Here is a 26,603-nt window from a genome sequence, read left to right as displayed (position 1 = left end):
GAAGGGAAATCCACCCTTGGGTGGCAACAGCTGCTAAAAACCCAACCCAACCCAACCCAAACAAAACCCCCACAACAGCAATGACCTCACTGCTATGGTTTGCGAGGAACGGTTTATTCAACAGAATAGAACTTGTTCACAGGGAAGAAAGTGAGTTGAAATGCAGCCAACACAAAGATAAATGTGAATGTACAAAGGCTTTACGATCCTAAGTGATCATCAAAAGGCAAGTCCAACAGCCCTGTGAAAACAGCCATTTGCTGCATCACCAACGTCCTTGTGTACAGATGGCACCTGGAAGTGCCTGTTGAACCATCCCAGCAACCACCAGGCTCGATCATGTTGAGCTCGAATGCCTCTGTAAACACAGGAGAAGAAAGCATATTTCTAGATGTAGGTGGGTGACAAGACAACCACGTGCTGAAATAGAAGGAGCTGATGGTGTACTGGACTTTTCCCTTCTGTTGAAATAAAATTTTGCCGTATGCTGCATTTATTTATGGAGGCCTGGAATTAGTTTCAATACAGTTTGAGGGAGAAAAGAAGAAAATCAATGACCTTCTATACCTCGGAACTCTTGAAGCAGTTGGGGGGGGGGGGCACATTTTTTCATCCTATAAATCACATGGATGCAATCCCAATAGGTGAGGCGGAATGGGCTGAAACTCACAGTTCAGTTCCACAACATGGCATGAGTCTAGCAACTCAACACAGCCAAAAATCAGGAAGACTCGCCCCATCTCCCCTTTCTAACAGCACAGTGAGCTGTGGCTGGATAAGTGCTGTAGCCAGCGCAACGACCAGAGGAGGGTTGGGGACACCAGTGGTGCTGTCCCTGTTGATGGCAGAAGGGTGAAAGCCCAGCACACAGGCGATGAGCAGCAGAAGGAGGAGAAGGAGGAGGAAGGGAAGGCAATAACATATGTATAAAAGGCTCATTTTGTTTTTCTGGGAAACTGCTTATAACCAAAACTCCAAATCAGATGCAAATTTCGTAGCTGGAAAGAATGGTGCTTGCTTCTGTTTTGGTTTTGTTCGGGGCTTCTTGGCCTGTTCAGCAAGATGCTTGCAAGCAGCTTGCCCTAATGGAACAATTCTGATTTTCCTTAAGAATTTCAAGCTGCCTCAGACAACTAGCAAAAACTGTTCTCACTACCAAACATATTTACCTCTTTTCAGAAGAAAAAAAATAATAATATTTCACTATTCCCTACTTCTGCATGAATGAACCAGCTAAGAATAAAAGAGAAGACAACCACTTAGTCTAGGAGAAGAGGAAAAGAACACGCAAAATGCCTTCAAAATTGCACAAGTGGGAAAGAAAAGCGAGTGAACAGACAGGAAAGCTGCTCTCATCCCCTTCGTGTCACAGGTGAAGAGCAGCCAGGAGCACCCATCACTCCTACATGCACAGCAGGAGACTCCTTCTCTGCTCCACGTTCCCCTTCCTTTTCTGTTTGTTAAAACACTGAAACACCCTTTAAAGAGGTTCACCAGAAAGGGCTCAAACAATGCCCAAATTATGACCAAAATTACAGATTCCACTCTCCCAGCTCCCCTTTTGTGCCATGCTTCACTAGCACCAGTGCCTAACTCATCTCTCTGTGCCACACATCCTGCCCTAGCCGAGCTGCCGTGGACCACAGCTCAAAGGGACGATGTGGTGGCTGCAGCTGTGGGTCACAAACACGGGGATGTGGGGCGCAAGAAAAAATTGGAGGAAAGACTTCACCAGGAATCAGCAATGGCCCCAAACAAGCACCCAGAAAAGCAGAGCCCCGGGGCAGGGAGTGGGGCAGTTTCAGCAGGGATGAGTCAGGGCACGCTGCTACGCGGGGGACTTGGTAGGTCAGGTTGATGGTTGGGTTTGATGGGCACCCATCCCACGGAGAAGCCCACGTCTGATCTGGATCAAAGGCACGCTGCTGGGCCATCCTGTGGGCAGGAACTGGTTGAAATGGTCGTGAAAGGCACATCTGTGAAGGAGGTGGAAGGGGGAAGTGTCGCAGCTCCCGGCTGGCTCCCTGGAAACAGGTTCACACGGAGGAAAGACGAGACAGTCAGCAGCTGCTGAGGTTGGTTTCCAATCCAGAGCGCTGGGAAATGGTGGGTGTAAAGAAATTACTGAGGCTCCAGTTTTGTGGCTTTCTGCTGTCTTCTGCATAAATCAAGTTTGAGTATTGAGAAAGAAAAGACCAACAAACAAACAAACAAACAAAAAAAAAACCAGCAAAAGTGATAAATGCCTTGTGTTTCACAGAAACAATTCTCCCAAAATAAACCACGTATACTCTTGCTGCTAACTCTTGCAGCAAAAATACATTTTTGCAGAGGTCTTGCAGAGAAATACATTCACCAGCCCCATATTAAATAAATTATTCCCCACACCTCTTTTGCTCTTTACTTCTCAATGAGATGCTGACTTCAAAGACCAGCTGGAGCCATTTGGATGCTAATAACATTAAGCATCTGCAATCTAAGAAATAAACCCTTTCCTGGAATCCACGCCCTCACCTAATCCACCTCCTCCTCTCAGCTCTTTCACCGAATGCCTGCAGATCCACCTTTCCCAAGGATAACTCTTGTAATTCAGCATCCCTCTCTGGAATTTAACCCACCCTAACTCCTCCTCTCCCCAGCTCTCTGCCCTGTAAGCACTGCGACCTGCCCGAGGCCAGTCCCCAAGCAGGGGCTGAGGCAGCTGTAAAGACCTCAAAACACTCCAACCTTTGATTTTTTTTTTTTTTAACACTGTTTTCTTTGGAAATTGTTTTGGTGGGGTCACAGCTTCACCCATTTGAAAAAGTACACGAGTACTCTGCAAGGCTATGGAGGTGCCCCACCGTGCTCTGCAGCACTCAGCTCCTGATGTGTAGGAATATCTTTCCACCTGAGTTTCAGCCTCTGCTCCATCACACAAGTCCTCTACATTGCTGCCAAGCAGCTCTTGCTCGCTCCCAGCCTTAATTTCCAGCTATTAGATGGGAGCAGCCAGCCTGGTGCCTGCCCAGCCGGCAGCGACGGGGCGAAGGCTGCGCCTGCAGGACGCACGGGCACTGATGCAATGGAAGTGCCTGCGGTGCCCAGCAAAACCACGTCTCCTCTCCAACTGGATGCTGCCAGTAACTCCATTCACTGAATTCCACAAGGAAAGCAAGTGAAGGAGGGAGTTTATTGTCAGCCAGCTCTACCAGACTCAGGACTGCTCCCGCTGTCAGCTTTTGGCCCTTGCCCACCAAAGCAGCCTTTGAGCTTTCCCCCAGCACTCGTCACTCCCTGCAGCCTCCACGAAGCAGGCATGCTCCTGCAGCACAATGTGGAAAAGCTTCAGACTTCACCTCCACCAGCCTTCATCTACTAATTCATGTCCAAAAAAGGTTCCTGCTCCCCCACATGGAAGAGGTGATGCTGAGGCTTTGAAGCAGCCTGTTTGCCACCTCTGTGCATTGAGGGCAACACAGGCAGCAGGCGAGGGTTAGGCTGAGATCGGGCACTGCTGATGGAATCCCTGCAGAAGCTGAGTGGCAGTCTGAGGTTGTGGTGTGCTGATGTGCTGCACGGATGCTTCCACACCAGTTGCAGGGCTGGGAAATGGAAAGAAATATGGGTGGGGAGGAGGAGAGCACTGAAGAACAGGTGCAGCCTCCTGGGGAAGACCTAGGAGGGTGCAGGAGCACCTGAAGTGGGTGGGAAGTTCTCCATCCAGGCACCCACAGAGAGGGGATGCACAGCCTCAATTGGAAAGTGAGCTGCCCGAGTGTAAGGAAGGAGAGAAGGGGGAAAATGCTGAGGCAGAAGTGACACCCAATGCTGAGGACCAGACAACAGCCAAAGACATCGAGGGGGTCCCAGCACCTTTCTCATACCCACCTCATCCCCAGGAGGACCCCATCGGATGCACTTCACCCCCAGGGTAAAAATAACCAAAGGAAAAGTGAGGATTTAAGTAAGTCCCTTTACCAAATGTTCTCTAAGAGCTTAGAGAAAACCCAGTGGTAAATTTGGATCAATTCTCCATTTACAAAGGAGGAAGCTCTGCCACATTAAGCACACACTTTCCCTGCAGAGCACACCCAAAAGTAGCGCACACCCAAATTCACACGCATGCAGCAGAAATAAATGAAATTAGGTTTCCTGCTCCTTTAATGAGCCTCCAACTCCAGCTGCTCAGTAAAACGGGACAGCTGCTCAACAGGGACAGCTGCTCAACAGGAACCCTGTGTGAAAGAGTCAGAGGTGCGACGAGCATTTTTGTGGAAATCTTCCTTTTTTCAACAAATGTACCTTTGAAATCAAAAGCAGCCATCCAGAAGGCACAGGGAAACTGAGATAACAGCAATCATTCAAACGACGTGTGATTCTTAACAAAGCAAAGGCAAAGCATTTAAACTCAGTCAAGTTAACACGCACCTTGAAAGGTTTAGGTGAACAAAAAGTTAAAGAAGCATGAAGCAGAAAAACTTAACATTATTAATAGAAACAGAAAAGGAAACGGAAGGAGAAGTGGAGAAGGAAATGGAAAAGGGGACGGTAGCTCTTCACCCAACACACCAGCTGTTTGTAACGGGCTATGGGACCTTTCAACGCCTTCCTTTAAAAGACTACAACATTTATTTTACTAACACAATACATGAGCTGGCATGGTCTTGCAGTACCTAAGCCCTTTTACAAACCTGTGCTTTGCCACACTAAATAAAAGCAGTTTGTGGGCAGACTCCTTGCAGGAAGAGGCTGTGGGGACCGGCATGACTGGGATTTCACCCCACAAAGGGCATTGTAGGATGCCATTGTGCAGTCCTGGAAAGACACTAACCCATACAAGCAGGGGGTTGCAGGAAGCTGAGATCATCACGGGAGGGTGAAGATCACCTTGGCCCGGGGAGGCTCCCACTCCATCCGCTGTGGTGTTTGCTGCAGCATCCCCATGCTTGTGCCCCCGCGTCCTAGTTTAAGCTCCATGGAGATGAGCACCAGCAGCCTGCCCCACGACACCAGGCTGTTTATGCCCTTAGAAAAGTAATATGCTGAAAGCAGAGGGAGAGGAAAAACTTTGCTGAAAAATAGCAAAACCATGATTAGAGCTGAAAGCCTTCTGCACATCACCAATTTGAAAAGTGTCAAAATATGAGGTCTGCAAGGCGATGGGTGCTGAGATGAGGTGGGAATACAGTGCTGCTCACTTCACCCCTTCCTAGACACCTGACAAGATAAATTCTGTCTCCTCAGTCGCATGAGCACTGCTGTACAGACCCCAGCTGCTGCATTTTGCATTGGCTGTGCCATAAACCAGGCGTGAGCAACCAGGGGAGATGTGTACAGTAGCTGCCCCATCCACCCCAAGCAGTGACCCCTGTACCCAGCCAAACCCATGTGGTTTGGATTAGCAATGCCTCATCCTCTGCAGAAGGCCAGGGTGCTTCATTTAACCGCCGTGCATCAACCCTTGAGGCAGATCCTAAAACACAGGATACACAGCGTTTCAACATCAATAAAGGGAGGAAAAGGTGCCCACAGTCTCTTTTTTTTTTTTTCCAAAACTGATCCTCCACCCTGCCAAAGTAAAACACCATCAATGGTACACCCAATCCCATCCCGTCCTGTCCCATCCCATCCCATCCCATCCCATCCCATCCCATCCCATCCCATCCCATCCCATCCCATCCCATCCCATCCACTCTCACAGCATGGATTCGACCTCAGCACCTCGTCCCAAAACTCCCTCTACTCTTTTCAACTCCCTTACCCACCCATCGCAATAAAGCTCCGAGTGGTTTTCAGCACAGATTCAGAGGCCCATGAGATATTTCCAGATGATTCTTTTTTCTTTTTTTTTTTTTTTTTACTGGCTGCATATTTCTGGCTAAGTCAACAGCTACAGTCACTGTTATTACACATTGTCCTCAGTCTGAGGGCTATTTCTGCACATGGTAAAAGGAACTGCAGCTCTTTCTGATTAATTCCACAGAAATGTCCATTGCTCACACAGGATTCTGTAAAGCCAACTTGAACTAATCACTGAATTAGCTTAAAACAATTAAGTTCTGTGGATGAGCGTCCTCTGGCATCCAAAATATCCTTCCGGGTTTTTTGTTCACTTTTAATGATATTTTTTTGTTCTGCTCTTATTGTCACTATTGGGTTAATCACAGACAGAGCAGAAACCTCACTACCAGTCAGCCCGTCGTGGTGTAGCCCAAAATAAAGCAGTTCATTTCCGTAACCGGCTTCCCGCAGAAGGACGTCCCCACTTCCAGTCATGGCTCAGCACACGCCTCGGGATTCAGTTTGGAGGGGCAGACGTCCACCACGGAGCTGCATGGCGGTGCAAACCCCGAAGCTGCACTGTGCAGAAGGCAATAAACACAGGTACGAGCCAACCTCGAGGCGTTTTGGTGGCACGTGCCCTGCTGCAAGCAAGCTTGCCGGGCACCGGAGCCCACCTGGCACAAAAAGACCCTAAATCGGACCCGTGATGTATAGTAAAAAGCAACGCTGCAAAGCAAAGTTGGCAGTGCTCCTTCACACACCTTTCCCCCAAGTTTTACGATGAAAGAAAACGAGGCTGCAGGTATTTCTACCATCAGCTGGGCTTTTAGAGGAACAAAATGCTTATTCTGATGCTTCGGAGCCGATCCGGGATCAGCACAACCTCCAGTTGGGCAGCGGCCCCGCAGGACTCCCCACACAACTTTCTCCTCTCCTTTCCCTTTTGTTGAAGCATCATTTGAAGCAAAAGCCTTGCAATGCAGTAACCACAGAAAAGCAAGCAACCAAATTATGAAGAAAGCACACAAAGCACATGATGACATTTAAAAGTGAGGTTGCTCTTACTCATTTGAATTTCAAAGGCCAGGTTGACACAAGACATTTTTCCTGTTATAGCTTTGTCTGCTAAGGGAATAATACCCATTTTTGACAGCTGTTGCCACACAGCGTTAGCCAAAGCCTTCCTGTAGAGGCAGCTGCAATGACATTGAACTCTTGACTGGAGAGCTTCAGGTCTAACCTGGGAAACCCCCACTCTGGCTGATACAGCCCACGCTGAACTCTGAAGGCTTACTCATGTCCACACACACACCGACCCTTCCAGAACGAGCTATGGCTTGAGTGACTATTAAGCTGAAACTTCTGAGTGTTTTCTTTCCTTCAGCAATTTCACACTGCTGAAACCTTTTTATCATCAGCAGAGCTCTCACTGAAGAAGGTGACAGTAAGTGACAAAACTCAGGCTCAATGTTTTAACGCCTTTGTGGCCTGTATCAAACTGTAACGTCTCTTTTTTTTTTTTTTTGTAGAAAAATGGTATTTTCATCAAATCAAGAAAGAATAACAGCCCCAGTACTGAGGATGGTGGTCCACCAATGCTATTAATGCAATTAACTGGCGGCAAGCTGCAGTACTCCTCAAAGCAAGAGCTGCATCCTTCTGCAGTCCAGAAATTTGATGTAAAATCCAGCTAAAATTGAAGCCCACCAAGACCCCTATGTTGGGCATAACACCTGCCTCAGATGACAACCTCAAAACTGACTGTCAAAGTACATGGTAGATTTACTGTAATAAATAATGACTTCACCTTCTTATCTTCTTCCCAAAACTGAACTATCACAAAGAAACAAACCCTCCTCCACACTCTACACCACACACATTTTAAGTGTCTGTTTTCACGTTATCGATCTAGAAACTCCAGAGCTTCTTGTAAACCTCTATTTGCCTATTACAAAGACACCTGTCACTATTCAGCTTGACTGGGGTTTACATTATGCAAATATGTAAAACTGACATGGTCACGGCAGAGGATGTCTCCATCTCGTTTGCTGACATGATGCTGACAGTGCAGAGACCATAAAGGTCATTAATGTTCATGCAATGAGAACATCCTCTTCCAAACAGGACCAAAAGATAGGTCAATTAAGTGGCCATCTTGCTCCATGGGTTCCTTCAGTTTGGAGCTGAACATTAGGGTCCAGTTTTCTCCCACAACTTGACCCCATGGTTAAATCTGATTCCTTTTCTGCCCCAAAAGCACATTGGTTTGTTGTGTTCCTCATCCTTTGTTATTAAGCTTGTGCATGTGACCCTAGCACATATACCATCAAAATACATTCTTACCCCTTCCCTCAGGAGGAAATATTTGTTACTCAATTGTTTCCAACCCAAAGCAAGGCAAAATTCCTTCTCTATACAAACCCATTCAAAATTCCCCATCCTAAAAGACCTGGGGATGGAGGACAAGAGGGAAGGGAAGATGGTTGCACACAATTTCAGACTGTCACAACTTAACTCTTTCTATTGGGCTGCAGATCCCTGGTTTTACCCACAGTGTGAATAATGAGAATGTAGTAAAAGTAAGGACTGTAAGAAGCAACAGGGGGATCCACTTACCACCATTAACCATCTCAATATCCAAATCAGGATTTTCCTTTCAAGTCTCACATCCGATGTAGAGTTCCTCCCTGAAGATCTTCTCCTCCACCCACCACCACTGCCTTCAGCCTTCACCCACACCTGTGCTACAGCAGGCACTCCAGGCACGGTCCAGCACATTTCCCCTCATCTTTCAGGGCAGTTTTATCCCAGTTTTTAAAGGCATTTTCCCCATTTCTGCTTTGACTACAGGAAGGCATTTGTGGACCCAAGTCTGTACACACCTGTAACTTGGAGATTTAGGGGCTTCCACCTTGCAGCTACAAAGCCCACGCACCCCTCACGTCCACATAGCTAAAGCAGCAGATGGGTCTTGTCTTCTCTTGCCCAGGAGGAGCAGCGGTCTCATTTGGGGATGAAGGGAAGCAAACTGGGACAGTTCACAGAGAGGTCTGGCAATGGCCCTGACACATCTGACCCAAGACCCCCACCACAAAAGTGAGAATGATTTCTCTGTGACAATACAGGCAAGGCAGGCTGTATATAAATCACATATAGTGATGCATGCATGCACAGAGCTATACATAAGATATATATAAAGTACACACCAAAATAACATCAAGGAGTACAGATGCCAAAGCGGGGATAAAATTACCTTATTAGAGAAGTGGTAAAATCTTATAAGATCATGGAAAAAAGCCTATTTTGAACGGTAATAATCATATTTCAAAAATAATGGATATTCTTGGCTTGAAGCCCCACATACCACAACAGACGATGATCATGTTAGATCTCATGAGAGAAAAATCAGCCAGAAGGTCCATGGGAGATATCCCAGGAAAAACAAGGATTGCAGTATTGGGGCTCTGCAGCAAATGATTTCCTTGGCATCACACAGTGCTCTGGCGTGTTGTTGAAGGCAGACTTCTGCTGAAGTGTGATTTTCTTAAAAACACGCAGTTCTGACATGGCAAAAACAAGCAAAAGGTCAGAAATAACTTTTCAAAATCCACTCCTTTAAGGCTAATTCTATATTAACTAGACAAAAAGCAATGTTGGCAGAGCGAGACGGAATGTCATCCTTGAGACTTAACCCAGATAAAGCAAGAAAGTCAATAATGTCAAATGCGTATAAATTAGACTAAAATAATACTGTACTTAGTTCAATTATTTCATAAAAATCAAGTTAAGGTGCAAAATGAGGTTGCAAACAAACGAAAATGGGTCAGAGGGTTGTCAGCACCTGTAATCTGCACTTGGATAACATGCCCAAGGACGTCAAAGGAGGCACATGTGCATCCCAGGGCTAGGAAGCGTTTAGCAACTTTACCAGAGAAGTGAGGCTAATAAATATAAGGTAGTAGTAGCTGTTATAAAAGATATTCTAATATTAAACATTAATTAATCAAATTTAATGACAATAATTATATTGAGCAGTAATAAATGCAAACCATAATCAGAATCAGTGTGCCCAAAACACTAAGAGCAATGAGACCCAGATCAACATGACCCCATGTGACGAGACATGCTCTGTTCCACACCTCACGGGCACTGTGACTTTTCTTGCAAAACTTTGGATAAAAAAATCTCTCCAGCACTTTCTGAAGAGAATGCTTCACTTGATACCCAAACACAGCTCTGAGTGCAATTTTGTCAGCTCAGTTTACAGCAAAAAATTTTCATAATTTTCCCATCCTTTTTGCTGCCATTTTACTGGATTATTTGGTCAGCAGCACAATGGATAAATTACACACACATGGTAACTCAATACCTCTTCCCCAGGAGGAGCCCAACTGGCAGCTTGAAGTGAGGTGCTGACCTTGGTTATCTTACCCTCTTCATTTCTCCTGCAAGAAACCACAACAAAAACCTCAAGTGAAATTGTCCTAATCTCTCCTGGAGATTTCGATTTCAGTCCGACGTGGGTGCTATTTGAAGCTTCATGAAAGGAACATCTTAAATAAAAAGTTTTGTGGTGGTGTGCAGCAGTAGAATTGCTTTCAAAGCCTGAACTCCCCAGTTCATCATGAGACATGCAAGTGTGTGCATTAACCCTTGGCATGCTGGCATTTGTAAAATGCTGCCCATGGCAATGATCAGCACAGCCTGTAATCTGAAACAGTCACTCACCCATTGCTGTGTTCAGGCAGAAGCTCCACATTTTGTATTTATCCTCCATTTCAAAGAAGCAAGGACCTATCATTAAACTCATTTGATATACAAGCAACACTAAGGAATTAACAGGAGAGACTGCTCTCTCCCTAACTTTATCTATCAAGAAATTAGGCGCCTCATCTAGGAACATCGAATCTCTAAGGTTGGAAGAGACCATCAAATCCAACCATCAACTTAATATTGTAAAGTCCATCACTAAACCATGTCCCTAAGTGCTTATATTTACATGTCTCTGAAATACACCTAGTGATGGGGACTCCACCGCTTCCCTGGGCACCCTGTTCCCATCTTCGATCATCCTCTCCATCTAGAAATTCTTCCTGATATCCAATCTAAACCTTCCCTGGCACAACTTGAGACCATTTTCTTGAGTATACTAGGTATACTAAGTAAGTTTGTGGATGACAGTAGATTGGGAGGAGCTGTTGACTCCCTTCTGGGTAGAGAGGCCTTGCACAGAGATCTGAGCAAATTACAGAGCTGGGCTATCACCAACAATTTGAATTTTAACATGACCTAGTGCCAGATTCTGCACCTGGGATGGGGCAGCCCTGGCTGTACATACAAACTAGGGGACGAGAGACTGGAGATCAGCCCCACAGGAAGGGATCTGGGGGTTTTGGTCCATGGCAGGTTGAAGATGAGCCAGCAGTGTGCCCTGGCAGCCCAAAGGGCCAACCCTGCCCTGGGTGCCTCAGGCCCAGCACTGCCAGCCGGGCGAGGGGAGGGATTGTCCTGCTCTGCTCCGCGCTGTGCGGCCTCACCTTGAGCACTGTGTGCAGGTTGTGGTGCCACACTGTGAGAAGGGCATAAAGCTGTTAGGGAGTGTCCAAAGGAGGGCAACAAAGATGATGAAGGGAATAAGACAAGATGTATGAGGAGTGGCTGGGGTCCCTTGGTTTGTTCAGCCCAGAGCAGAGCAGGCTGAGGGGAGGCCTCATGGCAGCCTGCAGCTCCCTCACAGGGAGTGGAGGGGCAGGCGCTGAGCTCTGCTCTCTGGGGACAGCGACAGGACCCGAGGGAACGGCATGGAGCTGGGACAGGGGAGGGTCAGGCTGGGGGTTAGGGGAAGGTTCTGCACCCAGAGGTGGTCGGGCACTGGGACAGGCTCTCCAGGGCAGTGGTCACAGCACCGAGCCTGCTGGAGTTCAAGAAGTGTTTGGACAATGCTCTCAGACACATGGTCTGATTTTTGGGTGGTCCTGTGTAGAGCCAGGGATTGAACTTTATGATCCTTGTGGGTCCCTTCCAACTCAGGATATTCTATGACTCTGTAAGTCACTTGTCTGTAAGACACTTGTCACCTGAGAAAAGAGACCAACACCTTCCTCAATACAACCTCCTTTCAGGTAGTTGTACTGAGCGATGAGGTCTCCCTTCAGCCTCCTTTTCTGCAGTCTAAACCATTTGATTGCCCTCAGCTGTTCCTCATCTAAGCCAACTGTCTGGAAGCTTTCCACAGTCCACGGAGGAAAAGGCTGCTATAGAGCATCGCTTGTTCCCTCTCTTGCCAATGAATTAGATTAGAAACCAGTTTTTTTTGTTGTTTTGTTGTTTTTTTGTTAATTTCTCACCTAACCCCTACCCCTCAGTCATTTAGAGTAATGAAGTCCACCAAGCGTTGGCTCTAACTGGCACACACAGGTCAAACATGTCCAAGTGGGCCAGAGTTCAGGCTGCCAAGTCACACTTGTGAACGTGTCCAGCTGTGTCACCTTCCCGAGGTCACACAGGAAGTTTGTGGCAACAAAAGAACCAAGGCCCACCATCTCAAGCTTGGGCTCCTGCCCACTTTTGGAAAATGAAATGCTTTAAAAGCCTACAATTAGACAACAGAAGATTAAAGCATGGACAACCACTAGTCCCTTAAGAAAACTAGGTCCTATATCTTCTTGTGCTCTCAAAGAACACACAAAAAATGAATCCCAACAAGCATTAAGATTTATTTTTATTTTTATTTTTTTAGCACAACCACTAAAGAAATATGAAAATTTGATTCAACAAGATAACCCATTCTTCCACATCACCAAGACATCTCCTTCCAGGATAACCTGCAAGGTAAGTGATTTTCCAGCTACTGGATGTGATGAAAGCCCATTCCTTCTGGTTCTGCTGAACCACATGGCAGCCCTGCCCGCACCAGGGGCATCCCCACTGGCAAGCTCACAAGGAAGGGGTTGCAACTATACCTGTTTATCCAAAATACCAAACACACATTCAGGCTTTTGGTAGTAATATATAATAGCCCAAATCATCAGCTTTATGTTCTTTGGGCCTATATTTGGATAGGAAATCTTTCCAGGAAAAGATCATCTGGAAAGCATTATCTTTATGGTATGGCCTAAGGAATTAATCCCCATCACAATGTGTATCTGACGTCTTCCCACAAAAGGACACAACCCAATAAACAGGTATTTTTGGTATGTCATTATGCATGGCCAATCTGCAGGAACATCAGCTCTCCCTGTCGTGACCCCAGGGAATGACAAGTTACAAAATCCCCATTCATCTCATTCCAAGCCAACAGCTCCCATCAGGCCCACTCAGAGCAGAAAAACCCTGGTCACAAGGGTGACCCTCTCCTCCACAGTTGAACTCCACCTATGGTTGTTGAAGGCCTCTCAGATCCTCTTGTTTTAGGAATCCAGTTGATAAATTCAGGCAAAAGAAACAAAATCTGAAGCCAAAACCAACACACACAGCCATTTGGCAGTGCTGCTGGTTCATATGTTTTGCCACCTGTTTGTTATTCCCCTCTTCAATGAAAGTGCACTGTGTCCGAGTGATTTTGGTATGACTTGCCTGTGAGCCACGTCACATGGAGCCCTGTTGGTTCAAGTGAGCTGATTCTGATCTGGCCACAGGCTCCAATAGAGTTGCAGGTATGAATCAGTGCGAAGGTTACAAAACATCACCCCCAGAACACTCGAATATTAGCCCAATACACCACAGATTTAATAATGAATCCTTCTTGACCTCCACCTCCTTGCTCTAGCTCCACACTGGTTTTCAATACACAGATTCATAATTCGGAAAATGTATGTGGTTCTCTGGAAAAGGGTCAAATTTACGAGGGGACATTATCCCCACAAAGAGTTGCTATCAGAGCCTCGTACAAGGTTGCACAGTCTTGAGGAGACGTCTGCAGATGAATTCAGTGTCCACTGGTGCCATCACTTGATTCCCACAGGTGGCCCAGAGAAGACATCTCTCTGCCTCCACCCAAACTCTTGAACATCCCATCTCAGCCAAGTCAACAGACAATATAAAAAAGTGCAACATTCACAAACTGGCCTGGAAAGATTGTATAGGACACCAGGGAAAGCCTTCTTGTGAGCAGGACAGTGTAGTGCTGGAAGTGGTCACTTGGAGAGATGATAACATCTCCATCCCTGAAGGTTCTCAAGACTTGGCCCTGGTTGCTCCCCTCTAGTGCTGGCAGCACAAGAGACCTCCTGAGGTCCCTTCTGGGCGGTGTTTCAGGAGCCTCCTCTGGCTCCTGTTTGGCTGTAGCAGACCCTGACAGTTCAGCTGATCCCTTACAACTTCCCCACCTCATCCCCAGCTCCATTTCCCTCCATGGACAAGGTCTGGATGATCTCATTCACCTCCCCAACAAGTCCTTCCTGGTCCTGCCCCCAGGCTTTCCAGGAAAAGGCAGTGAAGATCACAGGGAGATGCAAAGGTCAGGGGGGCAGCTCTGTGAATGGCGAGGAAGGCAAAGGCATGGGGGGATAAGCTCATGCAGGAAAGACACACAGTCTGATACATACCACCTGTGAGAGCAGCTTTTTGTACACATATGATTTAAGGAGACATAGACACTGTTAATTTTAATAAGGCACTGTTAATTTTAATAAGGCACTGTTAACTTTAATAGAAAGTAGCAATATTGAACAAACTACTGATGAAAAAAAAATAAATAAAAGACCAGAAAACATCTGGCTCCTTCATAGTCAGCATCTTGACACTACCATGAGCAGCTTCCACCTTACAATCAGACGCCTGCCCTCCACTATCCTTGTGCATATACATGATCCATGTATACGCACATCCAGCGCCTTCCCCTAGATGTTATCATCATAAATATACTAGGCTGTGGTCATGAGGTGGGTCAGGTTTACGATTGCAGTATTGTAATGTTTAACTGCTATGTCTGGTTAGAAGACATGGTCAAAATGCTTGAATGGCCATGAAACACATAAACATGACATTCCTGTGATGCTACATAAGCAATATGCAGTTAGCCCTGACCATAAATGCACATAAAATACACACACATTTCAGTACTTCACATTCTGCCTTTGAAAAATAACATATACATAGCATCAACTAAAAATACAAATCACCCACCTATCAGGAAAACAATACCTACACCAGGCATTCCCATAGCCCGCTGCCAGACCCCACACACGAGACCCACATGGGTCACACACGATCCAGTTCACAAAGAAGACTGGACCAGTTTGTTTTGAATCCGTGCTTCCAAGCACCACCACGTGTAACCAGTGAGCATGGCGAGTCGCTGCCTGGCCCAGATGATGGTGGGAGCCACCGATGAGGAGCAGCTGAATGTGAGCAGGAAAACTCAATGAGCTGAGGGAACACAAGACAGAACAACACCACCATTTATTTTTTCCAGATTTATAGCAACTGTTCTAAGAGGCCTTGAATCTTTGATCAAAAGACTTGGTGGTGCCCACATGCATAGGGATGAAGTGGTGTGGTTGTAGGGCTGTGTAACCTGCTGCTTCCTTCTCAGGGTCAGATCTGGACATCCACACACGTTTATAACCCCACATGGCTACTGTAGAGAAGTAAAAATGTCTGAAATAGGAGACAGCCCAAATGGTTTTTTTGTTTGTTTTTCTTTTTTTTTTTTTTCATTACGTCCTGCACATATGCAATGAAATCAGAAAGGGGGAGGACTAACCTACAGAGTAAATAAACATTTAAATGTTGCTGTGAAGAGGCAGTGTCTTGGCTTATGAGGGGGCTGGGGAAGTACCTGTTAACAGGGGAAAAACAAGACTGCAGCACAATAAAACCATAACCAAGCTGAGGTGGGACACGTCACACCGCTGGACAGCACGCACAACTGCAGAGTGCAATGCAATAAAAATACAGCAGGGAGAGCGAGTGAGAGGGAGAATCTGTGGGTGAGGGATTAACCAAAAATATTTTCCAGAAGAGACACAAGCCCAAATCACAGCAAAAACATCAACTTCATTAAATGAACAGGGACCGGGCTTGGGTGTAAAATCTGGCAAGTGCAGAATAAGGGCAGCATGGGAAGAGCTCAGCTCCACTCCCTACTGTGCTCAGCATCACTGTGCTGTCCAAGAGGGCTCCCAGCCATGCTATAGTTTAGACCCTGGGGACACCGGTGGAATGCCACCCCTTAATGAGTTACCACTTTGCTGGGTCACAGTAACATACTAGATTTGTGTCGTGCTACTGCATCAAACAGAGAATCACAAAGTCATCTAGGTTGTAAAGACCTTCAAGATCACCAAGTCCAACCATCAACCTGGCCTACCAAGTCCCCTTAGTGTCATGTCCACGTGGTTCTTAAATACCTCCAAGGATGGGGAACTCCATCATTTCCCCAGGCAGCCTTTTCCAATGAAGAAAATGGAACTGGGTCCACCCTCTCCATGAAGAAATTCTTCCTAATGTCCAATTTAAACCTTCCCCGGTGCATCTTGAGACCATTTCCCGACATCCTACCACTTGTCACCTGAAAAAAAGAGACCAACACTTTCTTTGGTACAACCTCCTTTCAGGTAGTTGTAGAGAGCGATGAGGTCTCCCCTTAGCCTCCTCTTCTCCAGTCTAAAACCCCAATTTCCTCAGGACTGAGGAAAGCACAGCCTAAAATCTCGTGCAGGTAGGTTTAAACTATCTGGTGTTTTTGTGTTCACAGCAGTGTGCTACAAGGAGCTCCGGGAACCCAGCACCGGACTTTCAGTCCTCAGACTGCACTGACAAGGTTTTAAGCCGGTATGCGCATCAGGGATTGGCACTGATTTATCTGAACTATTGCAAAACCTGAGGGAGGCTTCATCCAGGGACCTCCAAGGGCCAGACAGTTATCATTAGCAGTTACTCAGCGCCGAAAACACCCAAAGCTGAGCACCCAGCCTCTTCAGGGACCCAGCTCCCAGCCAGGAACGCACAGAGGCAGCCCACCCTGTTGTGCAAGACCTATCTCTGGTCTATCTCTGCAAATGCCCTGGCCTCTGGGCTTAGCCCGTTTTTGTCTCTTGGAAAGATCTTCAGGTTTGAAAGAGTCTCCTCAGGCTGGACTCACCCACCTTTTCTCGGGGCTGCCAATGAACAACTTACACCATGCAAATCACTCAGGGTGGAGGCAAACTTTGTGGCAGAACAGGGCATTCGGATGGTTCCTTTTATGCTTCAGAGGTCATTTGCATCCTTCTTCTCTGCCTTCAGGGCAACTCCCAGTCAATTGAACACCTGTTTTTAGCTGCCGGAAAGCAGATAAAAAACCTCCTTCTCATCCCAGCCCAATTCACAGCCCTTGCTAATGTTCAGCCGGTGTCACTTGCAAAATCCTCCCCACCCCACCACTGCAGGCAGGCTGCTCATTTTATCAAGGAGGAGACACATTTTATCAAGGAGTACATTCTCCCTCTTAAGTGCCTAAAGAATCCTAAAGGCTCATCAAACCCTGGCTCCCACCCACCTCAGCACACAAGACCCAAGGAGAGCACGAAGCCTTGCACAAGGCCAAGGGCTTGGTGGCTCCACAGCAAGGAGAGGGCAAGAGACCAAAGAGGCCTCAGTCTTAAACTTTGAGCCCCAAGATGCTGATGTTGGAGGTGTCAGCCCAGCACAAGCATGCTTCCAAAAAAGGAGGGAAAAAGGAGGGAAAGCAGCTGTTGTGCTGGATGAATTTTATCTGGGAAAAGCCAGCCAGACTCAGAGAAGCCAAGTGAAAATGAGTTTTTTTGACTGGGAACCACTGATACTGCAGAACTCATCCAGCTCTGCCTAGACACGCAACCAGGACCTGCTGTTGCATCCCTCTTCCTTAACGTAATTATCACAGCTCCAAAGATTCAATTTATCCCTATCTCTGGATGGAGAATCAAGGCGCAGCTTGAGAGCAAAGAGACCAGTGGCAGAAGCAAGCACCCGACCCAAGGACACCATAAGCCCCTGCAATGTCATCTGGTCCCCAGGGCAGATGGATGGAAGATGTACATATCCCCCGTTTGGACATGGTCAGAGCTCAGCCGACGGGCAGCGACCATACAGCGTCACTGTGCCTGTGTTTCCCTCACTATATAAGGAAGCATTTTGCCTCTCCAGTGCTGCAGTGAAAATACTGGAATGACCAGTAACGCAGAAGAGCTAACAGCAAATTGCAAAATAAACTATATATGCACACATGCACATACACACACACTCTGTCTCTCCTTGCCCGCTTAATACTCAACAACAGTGATGTACTGCAGCAACCTGTATTTCTTCCTTCACCTAAGGTAACAATCTCAAGAATACATCAACATCAACTCCACTTTCTCAACACAGGGCAATGGGCTGCACCGCTGAGAGCACACCTAAGGCATCAGTGGAGACAGAAGCATACAAAAGATCTTCCAGAGCTGCAGCTGTTCAGATAAAACAGCTTGTGCAGCTGAATTTTAACCTTTACTACAAAATATGTAGTCACACTGCAACACAGACTGGCCAGCACATGCTGAGCATTCTGCAAACACATGCAGAAAACAAAGTTCCTGTCCCAAAAAAAGCTTATGGTGAGGAGGCGCAGGGGAGGAGGCAGCTCAGCAAAGGCAGATGGATATCTGGAGGGAATTCCCTGTGCATGGGAGATGCAGCAAAGTGCACAAAAGCTCTCAAGGGAGATACCAACCAAGAGAGCCCTGACATGTAGGACTCATTTCTTCACATTTTCACACCTGCAGGCTGTTTCTGAGTTACTGGGATGCCGCTTATTTCAGTGCTACCCTCCCACTACTGGTGTCAGTCTTCCATAGGCTTCAATCCAACCCTTGCTGCCGCTGCAAAGCCACAAGACACACTACTCAAGGAGCACAAGGACCGCAGGGAGCTACTGCAAGGCTGGTTCCCACGAGGGAAGTGCCACAGGGCCATGCTCTCCGTGCCACCGCAGGAGGTGCCTTGCTGGTCCCTAGTGGGACCGCTGCAGCCGGCGTGAGGTGACCCAGTTGGACTGCAGCTGCCTTGGTGATGCTTCAGGAAGGTGCTTACGCTGTCAGTCGGGGTGTATAAACACGGAGAGCAGGCTCAGACAAGCTCACAGATTTAGGCTGTGTCCAAACTGCTCTCAAAAGAAGAAAATTCAAGGGCGCTTGGTAGTTTAGCAGAGGCCCAAGCTCTCATCAGCCAGTGGGTTCGGATATCCAAAGCTACTGCAAACAGCCTCATCTCAGGTCATCCTGTGCATGGTGCAGACACTGCACTTGCAATTCCTCCAGCCAAATGCAGACCTTTCATCCAGACAAGGCAACCCCGCTGTGTCTGCAGTACAGAGCAGCAGGCATTGTAGGGAATGATTCATTCCACAGACATCTACAACAGGTCAGGGGCAGGCGCTTCCTAAAATCATCCATTTCCCTCCACTGACTGTTAAAGAAGGCTGGGGGAGACTTGTTCAGCTGCAGGTAATTGCAGCATCGATCCAGAGGAGCACAGCCCATGCTGTGAATCCCAAATGCAATCAGGCCACAGCCAGAAACAAGGTTTGTGTGAGCCACAGACCTCGGCATGCTCGGGTTAGTCTCCAGTCCTCTGCGACCCCGAGCACTTCAGCAGTCTAAAGTCCTCCCATCAGCCGTGTCCCTGTGAAGGCACATACACCCAGAAACCCGTAACAAAAAGAAGTCTGGAGGCTCGACAGAAGAGCTCTCACCCAAGGGCTGCAGGGGAGCCCCGGAGGGTTTGTACCTCTGAGCTCACCAGCGCTGAAAGCTGTCACCACTCACCTCATTTCCCAGGAAGCCCTGGCAGGACCTGACCTCCCTGCACACGCTCCTCCTTTCTCCTTTTCGCAGTCAAGCGAGACCTATACAACATCACAACAAAAGAAATGTCAGCAAGCCAAACCCTGTTCCCTCCCTCCAACCAAAAATGCTTCATTTCTTCTCTTCTTCAAAATAATGCTGCAAAGTAAAGCAATTACGTATAAAAGCAATCGCTCCGGCCCCCAAGGTTGCAATCAAAGAGGCAGGGAGTGAAAATCCCCCAGCTATATGAGTGTAATTGTATGCAGGGTGTGACATGCCCCTCACAGGGTGGGGACAGAGCCCCCCACGAGCAGCCTGGGGATAGAGCCCTGAGGCGCTGTGCCCACCCCGTGGCGAACACCCGGAGAGATCCAGCAACGGGGCACCAAAACGAGCCTGAAGGTCCTCCGGAGACATTCAGATCAGCTTTTGGGGAAGCAATCCCCCAAACACTCCTGAGGAAGCTCAGCCAAGAGCTCTGGATGGTGAAGAGATGGAGAGCTGCAAGAAGAAGGGCTGGGGGCAGACGATCCCTGCTGTGTGATCCCAAAGCATTGCCAAGAGGGCACAGGCTTTCCCTAGCAGCCATCTCTACATTTTATGGATGTCCCCCACAACACCCTGCATTGCAAGGGACACCCAGAGGACACTGGGCTGTTGCTCTGGCAGCCGGCACTGCTGGGCAGTGGTGCTGGGGGTCTGCTTTCTCCCACAAACCAGGGCTCCCTCCTCTTCTTCCTCCCAAGCCATGGGACCACTTGTCAGGGCAGCCATATATCACACGGCTTCTTTGGTAGCCCAAGCTTGAACCAAGGCAGGGCAGTGGGACTCTGTTAAGATCAGAATAGCTTCGTCATTCAGCGTACTTAACCGAGTGACATTTGCACTGCTAAATTTGGGCGAGTATGAGAAGCATTCCCGCAGAATGGGATGTGGGGAAGGGACAGGCAGTCTCTGGCCTCCTTTAATTCCCTGCCAAGCATTCTGCAATTCAGAGCCCCCGCTCCTCCTGCAAGGCAGAGGTGCCACCCCGAGCTGCCTTAGTGGGGATGCCAGCAAATCTGGAGATGCTCTGCGTTAACCCATTCGATTCAGCATCTGGGCTTGGCTATTCTAAGCAAATGATCCAGTCAGGCTTTCTGAAGCAGAGAAATACCTACAGCTCCCACTGAAATAAGAGGTTTCCAGGAGGTACCCCTATATCTCAATGCAGGGAAGGAGTCAGACAGCCCAGTTTGAAGGTACTGTCCGAAGGGGACACACTGCTTAGCTCAGTAACAGCCAGCAAGAGTTCTTACATTCAAGCTGCTCTGAGAAGTTGCGAACGACTGTTTTAAGGTGCAAATATAGGAACCAGTTGGGAAAAACAACATTAATACCTGCAGCAAGAATGGGCTACCAGCACAAGCAGCACGTAGCAAAATCACCTGGACCTGAAACGCAGGTACTGAAAAACAAGTGATCACCAGGCTTTGCTTTGGAGATAGCAGAACGAAAATAAATCCCTATCTTGCTCTTGTTGATGATGGGTAAGGGAAGGAAACACGGGTTGCAGTAACCTTTCTAGGCCTGTTTTCTACAAGCACGATCAACACCTGCATCTTCAGTTAGCTCCGTGGAAGTCCAGAGAAATCTGCCTCTGGAAAACCAAGCCATAAGACATATTTGGAGGTGTTGCTGCCCACATCCAACAAATACTTTAATTAATCCCAGAGCGTGCCAAGTCTGCTGGCATACAAAGTGAGCCAGAAACCTTCCCCAGCACCCACACTGAGAGGTCTGAGTGAGCTTTTGAGGAATCCAGGAGGGAGCCCATGCAACCAGCTGCAGCACCTCAGCTACTGCTGCTCTCCTGGATCACTTCCCAAATGATTCGCACACACACCAAATCCAGGCTTACTTTCTGTAAAAGTGGGCATCAAACACTCTGACATCAAGAACGATGATTAAAGACACTGAGTTACGAGGAAAGATTAAAAGAGCTAAATACGTCTAACTTGGCTAAGCAATGAGTAAGAGGAGACATGATAAAAGACTCCAGGCATCCGAATGAAGGGAGTGGCGCTGAATTAAAGAACTGAATAGTTCGAATGAATAAAATATCTTTCTGAGAAATGGATCCATCAATGATCTCCCAAGAGATAAAGTACAAGCCTCATTTTTTAGGCATTTAAAACTAGTCACTAGAATCTGCTTTTTTGAGAAGAAATCCACATTGCCCCGAAGGGAGTATGCACAAAACCTTTTCATCTCCCATACAGGATGCTACGAACAAAGTGTGCAATGCCACAGGGAAGCACAATAAACTTGGGAAGAGGTAAGTATTTAACTCCACCTCACCCAAAAAGCAGAGATATGTTTTTTTACTGCATAATAATAATAATATTTTTTTTAAATAACAATCAAAGAGGTCTGTAGCCAAGATTTTCAGTATCCTCTCTGGCACACTCAGGCTCTTTGCTGGGCGTTTCCAGTTCACAAAAGCAGGCAGGTATAAACAAAATGGGTTTTATTCCTTTTGTCTTCAGCAGACCCTAATCCTTACTACCTTGGCTAACAAATAATAATGCTAATAAAAAGGGAAAACAACCACCAGCCCATTCCACACTAACAGGTCTGGGCGCCCTACAAGTACTTGACTGACTCTCCCAAGTGAAGGTGCCAGCTGGGAACCCAGGGTTCATCAGCTGGGGGAAAAGACAATGGGGACAGCATGTGATGGAGGCTGCAGTTACAACCTCCACCCCCAAAAAGACCCATGACATGGCAAGGTGACAAAATCCTGGAAATCAGTTCAATACCTGGCTCTGCTGAGGCTGTACCCCTCAGAGGAAGCACCCTCTGAAACCAGGGATCTGCCGAGCTTTGTAAAATTAGAAACAAGCCCTGAGAAAACTGCCTGGGATGAGAGCTAAACCAGTTGCACTGGGTTTGCCCCCAAAACCCATGTGTAATGCATGCAACACACATACATACCTAAATACCAACTCTGAAGCCAAAGACTTCGTGTGTGTTCACACAACCTCTGATCTCCAGCCTTAGGAGGGTCTCCTGAACATCTCCCTCAGCATGGACCATGCAATGTGCCCAGGGCAAGGAGCTTGACCTGAGTGGTGTTTACTGAACACAGAGCATTGGCTCAGGACAGGAGGGCTGCCAGTTTCCAGCACCACCAGCTTACTGATACCTTTCATATACCTGGGGGTTGCAATTCACCTCCAGAAGGTCTTGCAGGAGTTTCTGCTCCTGATATCCTTGATGCAACTTAGCCACCGAGAATCGCCGGGTATGATTTACACAGCTCCTTGGCAGGCTCCTTCACCTTCAGCAGGGAAAAAGCCAAAACCCCTTTGCTGGGGGTGCAATTTAAATCACAGTCAAGTTCACTCGGTGGCCACAAGTCATCGAGGAGGTGGCTCCATCCCCGGTGCCCCGGGCCCCTGCCTTCCCCATAGCAGCAGGGCAGGTAAGCCAGCCCAGGGCCATTGGGTCTACAAGAAAACCAGCGAGGGAAAAAAAAAAAAAAAAAGAGTTTCCCTCTAATTAATTCCCTAAACCAGTTCAGTGGGGTTCAGGCAAGTACTGGAAATCTTTCCCCTTTTGGCATGAGGCAGATCAGCTGAACTGCAACATGTGACCACAATCCAAGGCAACCTTTGTTTGCAAGACCAAGAGTGGATCTTTTTGATTTATTTTTTTTTTCTTTCCCACAGCAAGGCTGCTGCAGACCTAAAAGCTTTCTCCATGGGAACAGGAGATCCACCGTTTACTGACTGGTGAGTTTTATGGCAAAGCTGAAACTGGACATTCACAGGGGAGTGTTTTTTTTTGTTTTGGTTTTGTTTTGTTTTTTGATTGTTTTGGTTTTTAATACGTGGAGCGTTTTAGCACACAGTGAATCTTCTTGCTTTATTTTTGCATGTCTCTTTGGAAGGTTGAAGCAGAGACACTTTGCTTCACCAGGCATCGAGATTTATTGTATATATTGAAGAAACATGACTACCCCACCTGAGAGGAAGGCTCACGTAAAAAAAAATCAGCTGTTTCCATCGCTGCAGCAACACCGATGCTCAAGATAACAGGCTCAGGCCATCACGGTCATAAAGAACTAAAGGCTTGCAGGTTGTATTTAGACACCCACTTCCCGTCCTTTTGAAGTCAATTTTGGGTATCCCCGCTCAGGCCACTTCTGCAGTTTTACTCTGCTCTCATTCAAAGAGACAGACCTCTAGCCCCTGAGCTCCTGCAGCTCATGGGGCAGGAGCACAAAGTCCCCCTGCCCCACAGCTCGCCCCCACATGAACAAGTTTGGGAAGCTGAGCAATGAAATGTGCAATTTTGGCACTGTAGGGAGGTAATGGTTATTATTATCCATTTTTAATTTTTTCCCATTCAGCTAGCTCGCAAGAAACAATTGTCTCCCATGTGGCCAACACACAGACAAGTTTCTACTATTCAAAACACCAGACTGGGGTAATTCATGTGTAAAAAAAACTGGAGATCAGCCCGAAGCAGGAGCAGGTCCGGGTGTAGGGGTACATCCCCTGCATCACTCACCCAATGCGCCGTGCTGCAGCGAGGGGCAATGGCGAGAGGTGAGCCCCGATACAGTCCATGCACCCCACTGTGGGTGAGGGAGGGCGGGAGGGAAGCCGTAACCCAGAAAACCCAAAAGCTGACCCCTACAGCTCTGTCTGGAGCCAGTGTGGGTGCTCCTGTGCCCAGCGTGCCCACAGCTTGCCCTGCTAGGGAAGGGCTCTCATGGCTCCAACCCAGTGACATAGCCAGGGCAGAGCTGGCTGGACAATTAATGACCTATACAGAAACCCACGTCCTATTACTCTTTTTTGACTTGCAAAGATGCCAACAGCACAGGCAGCAGCAGGACCTGATCCTCGCTGCTCTACCTGCCCACATGGTGTGAACTCCCCACCACGGGCACCGTGCCATCCCTGCCACCTCTGGCAGAAACGACCACTAGTCCCAGCCAGAAGAGCGATCTCTGCGTTCCTCTCCTGCTAGAAGAATGTAGCGGGGTGCCTTTTGGTGCTTATGAGAGGTGATGGCCAGCACAGTCCTGAGAGCATCTTGCTTTCCAACAAACCAAGCCCCAGGATATCTTCGCAGCTGCCTGGGAAAGACACGCTGACATGTTCTGCATGCGGGCAGCAGAGATACAGGCACAACACCCAGAAGAATAGGCATACGCTGGCAGTGAAGCATCTTCTGAGAGATGACAAATAATAAAACACAGGAACTGGCAAAGCCATTCAGCAGCAAGGCACAGAAGCTAACCAGCCCCAGCACCGCCGCCTCCCCTCCAGCCCCACGCTGCATCCCCGGGTCCTCCAGGAAAGCTCTGGGAGGGACACGCTTGCTAGGAAGAGACCAAGGAAGGATGAAAAGTGCACTTTCTCACACTGACACACAAATTTTGGTATCTAAGTCAATCCCTCTTCCTGCTCGGCACAGCCTTTGCTGGCAGCCGTTCGCAGCAGACATTTCCCAAATGCTTCCCGCAGCGCTCCCCGCTCTCTCACACTACGATAATTGTTATGCTATTTCTGCTCGAGATCTGAAAAGGCGCCAGAGAGAAAGAAGCGAGTCCTTTTCGGGTGGCTGCTGGCAGAGATTGGGCACGGTAAGGCCCGGCACCATCGCCCGCTGCAGAGCAAGCCCCCATGCTCTCCAGGTGCCTTGGGCCAGAGCAGAGCAGCACCGAGCAATCCTGGGCACTGCTAAAAGGAGCCTGGAAAGAGTTACTGCTGGTTTTGGAGGGTTCCTCCTTCCCAACAAGGCGGTAGGGGTGAAGAATGCAAGTGACGCAGCAGCATCCTGGCGGGAGAAAGGAAAAAAAAAAAGTAGAAAATTTTTAAAAAAAAAAACTAAGGCTGTTTGGATGAGGTTCAGGATGACTACACTTTTACTGTAAGTGTTTAGTAACTCGCAGTCTCATAACCCTTCTCTGCCCACTTGGGGCCACGGCACAGAAATTACGAGCTACAAGAAACACTCTGCACACACACACACACACACAAATTCCCTGTCCGAGGGAGGACAAAAAAACTAACAAATTAAGCCGCGTTTCCCATTTAACAGAGACCGATCGCTATTTATTTAACAATTTTAAAGTGTTATTTTAGCCTTCCCGGTTTGTGTGTGTTCAGAGGTTGTTTCTGGGATGCCAGCCAAAGTCTGTCGGAGCCACTCGGCACCAGGAGCGGGAGGAAAAAGGCGAGGGGATGAGCGCAGGGAGGCGATGGGCAACGCTTCTCGTGCTGACAATCTCCTGAGCTGCAGAGCTGGACAGAGCCAGAGGAAAAATGGGGATGGCAAAGGGGAAAGCTGCTGGCAGATATTCCCTGCTCTCCAGTGTGAGCATGCCAGGAGATAAGGGTAAATCCCCACGGGCACCAGCCTTGCTGGGCTTGTCAGCCAGCTGTCCCTACCACAGGTGGCAGCTTGGCACAGGTCCCCTGCAAGGTGACCTCCTTCTCCTTCTCCTCCTCCCCTGCTCACCTGGATGCTCCCCCCAGCACCCAAATCAGATGCTCTGCTGAGACAGCTCTGAGCAGAAATGACATCCCCAGGGAGGAAGGCACAGAGGTCCCAACCACAGGGATGCCCCACGTGGGTACCACCCCGGCAAGGCACTGGACCCGCCCGGGAGATGCTTTCCCGGCAGAAATGGCCAGATGATGGATTACCCACTTGGGTAGAAATGCTGTTTGGTATCCACCTGCTCAGGACAAGCACACTGAGGGAAGAACGAGGACATCAAATATCTCCCGGCAGGTACCCTCAAGGTCCCACCCCAGGGTCCTGCACCCAACTTCCCACCTCCAGCACCTCCACACATCCCTGTGCTGGCAGCTCCTGGCCATCAAATCCATCATCCCTCCTTAAGGGGGGGGGGGGGGGGGGGGGGAAGGGGGCTCCCTCCTGCTGCCCCCACTGTGCCTCTAGACCAGCCTTTGGGATCGACATGGAGCATACAGGCAGAGGCATGACGCTGTGTTGCAAAGGCTGCTGCCCCAAACGACAGCT

At 48.1% G+C, this 26,603-nt stretch overlaps 1 long non-coding RNA gene across 12 annotated transcripts in view; it reads right to left on the bottom strand.

Moving 5' to 3' along the window:
- Positions 1-95: 95 nt before the first annotated feature.
- Positions 96-26,603, bottom strand: part of LOC136789798 (uncharacterized) — an 89,698-nt gene continuing 63,190 nt past the window's right edge. For 6 of the 12 annotated variants that reach the window (XR_010828799.1, XR_010828794.1, XR_010828798.1 and 3 more), the window contains 4 exons: positions 19,536-19,615; positions 10,136-10,211; positions 4,814-9,326; positions 96-2,158 (listed from right to left, as the gene is read on the bottom strand). This is a non-coding gene — a long non-coding RNA (uncharacterized lncRNA). The remainder of the gene's footprint in view (positions 2,159-4,813; positions 9,327-10,135; positions 10,212-19,535; positions 19,616-26,603) is intronic. The other 6 variants (XR_010828797.1, XR_010828796.1, XR_010828803.1 and 3 more) reach the window with 6 other exon arrangements.

This window comes from Anser cygnoides, chromosome 2, assembly GCF_040182565.1.
Source record: "Anser cygnoides isolate HZ-2024a breed goose chromosome 2, Taihu_goose_T2T_genome, whole genome shotgun sequence".
In the NCBI taxonomy this organism is placed as follows: domain Eukaryota; kingdom Metazoa; phylum Chordata; class Aves; order Anseriformes; family Anatidae; genus Anser; species Anser cygnoides.
This window is presented reverse-complemented; position numbering and strand designations above follow the sequence as displayed.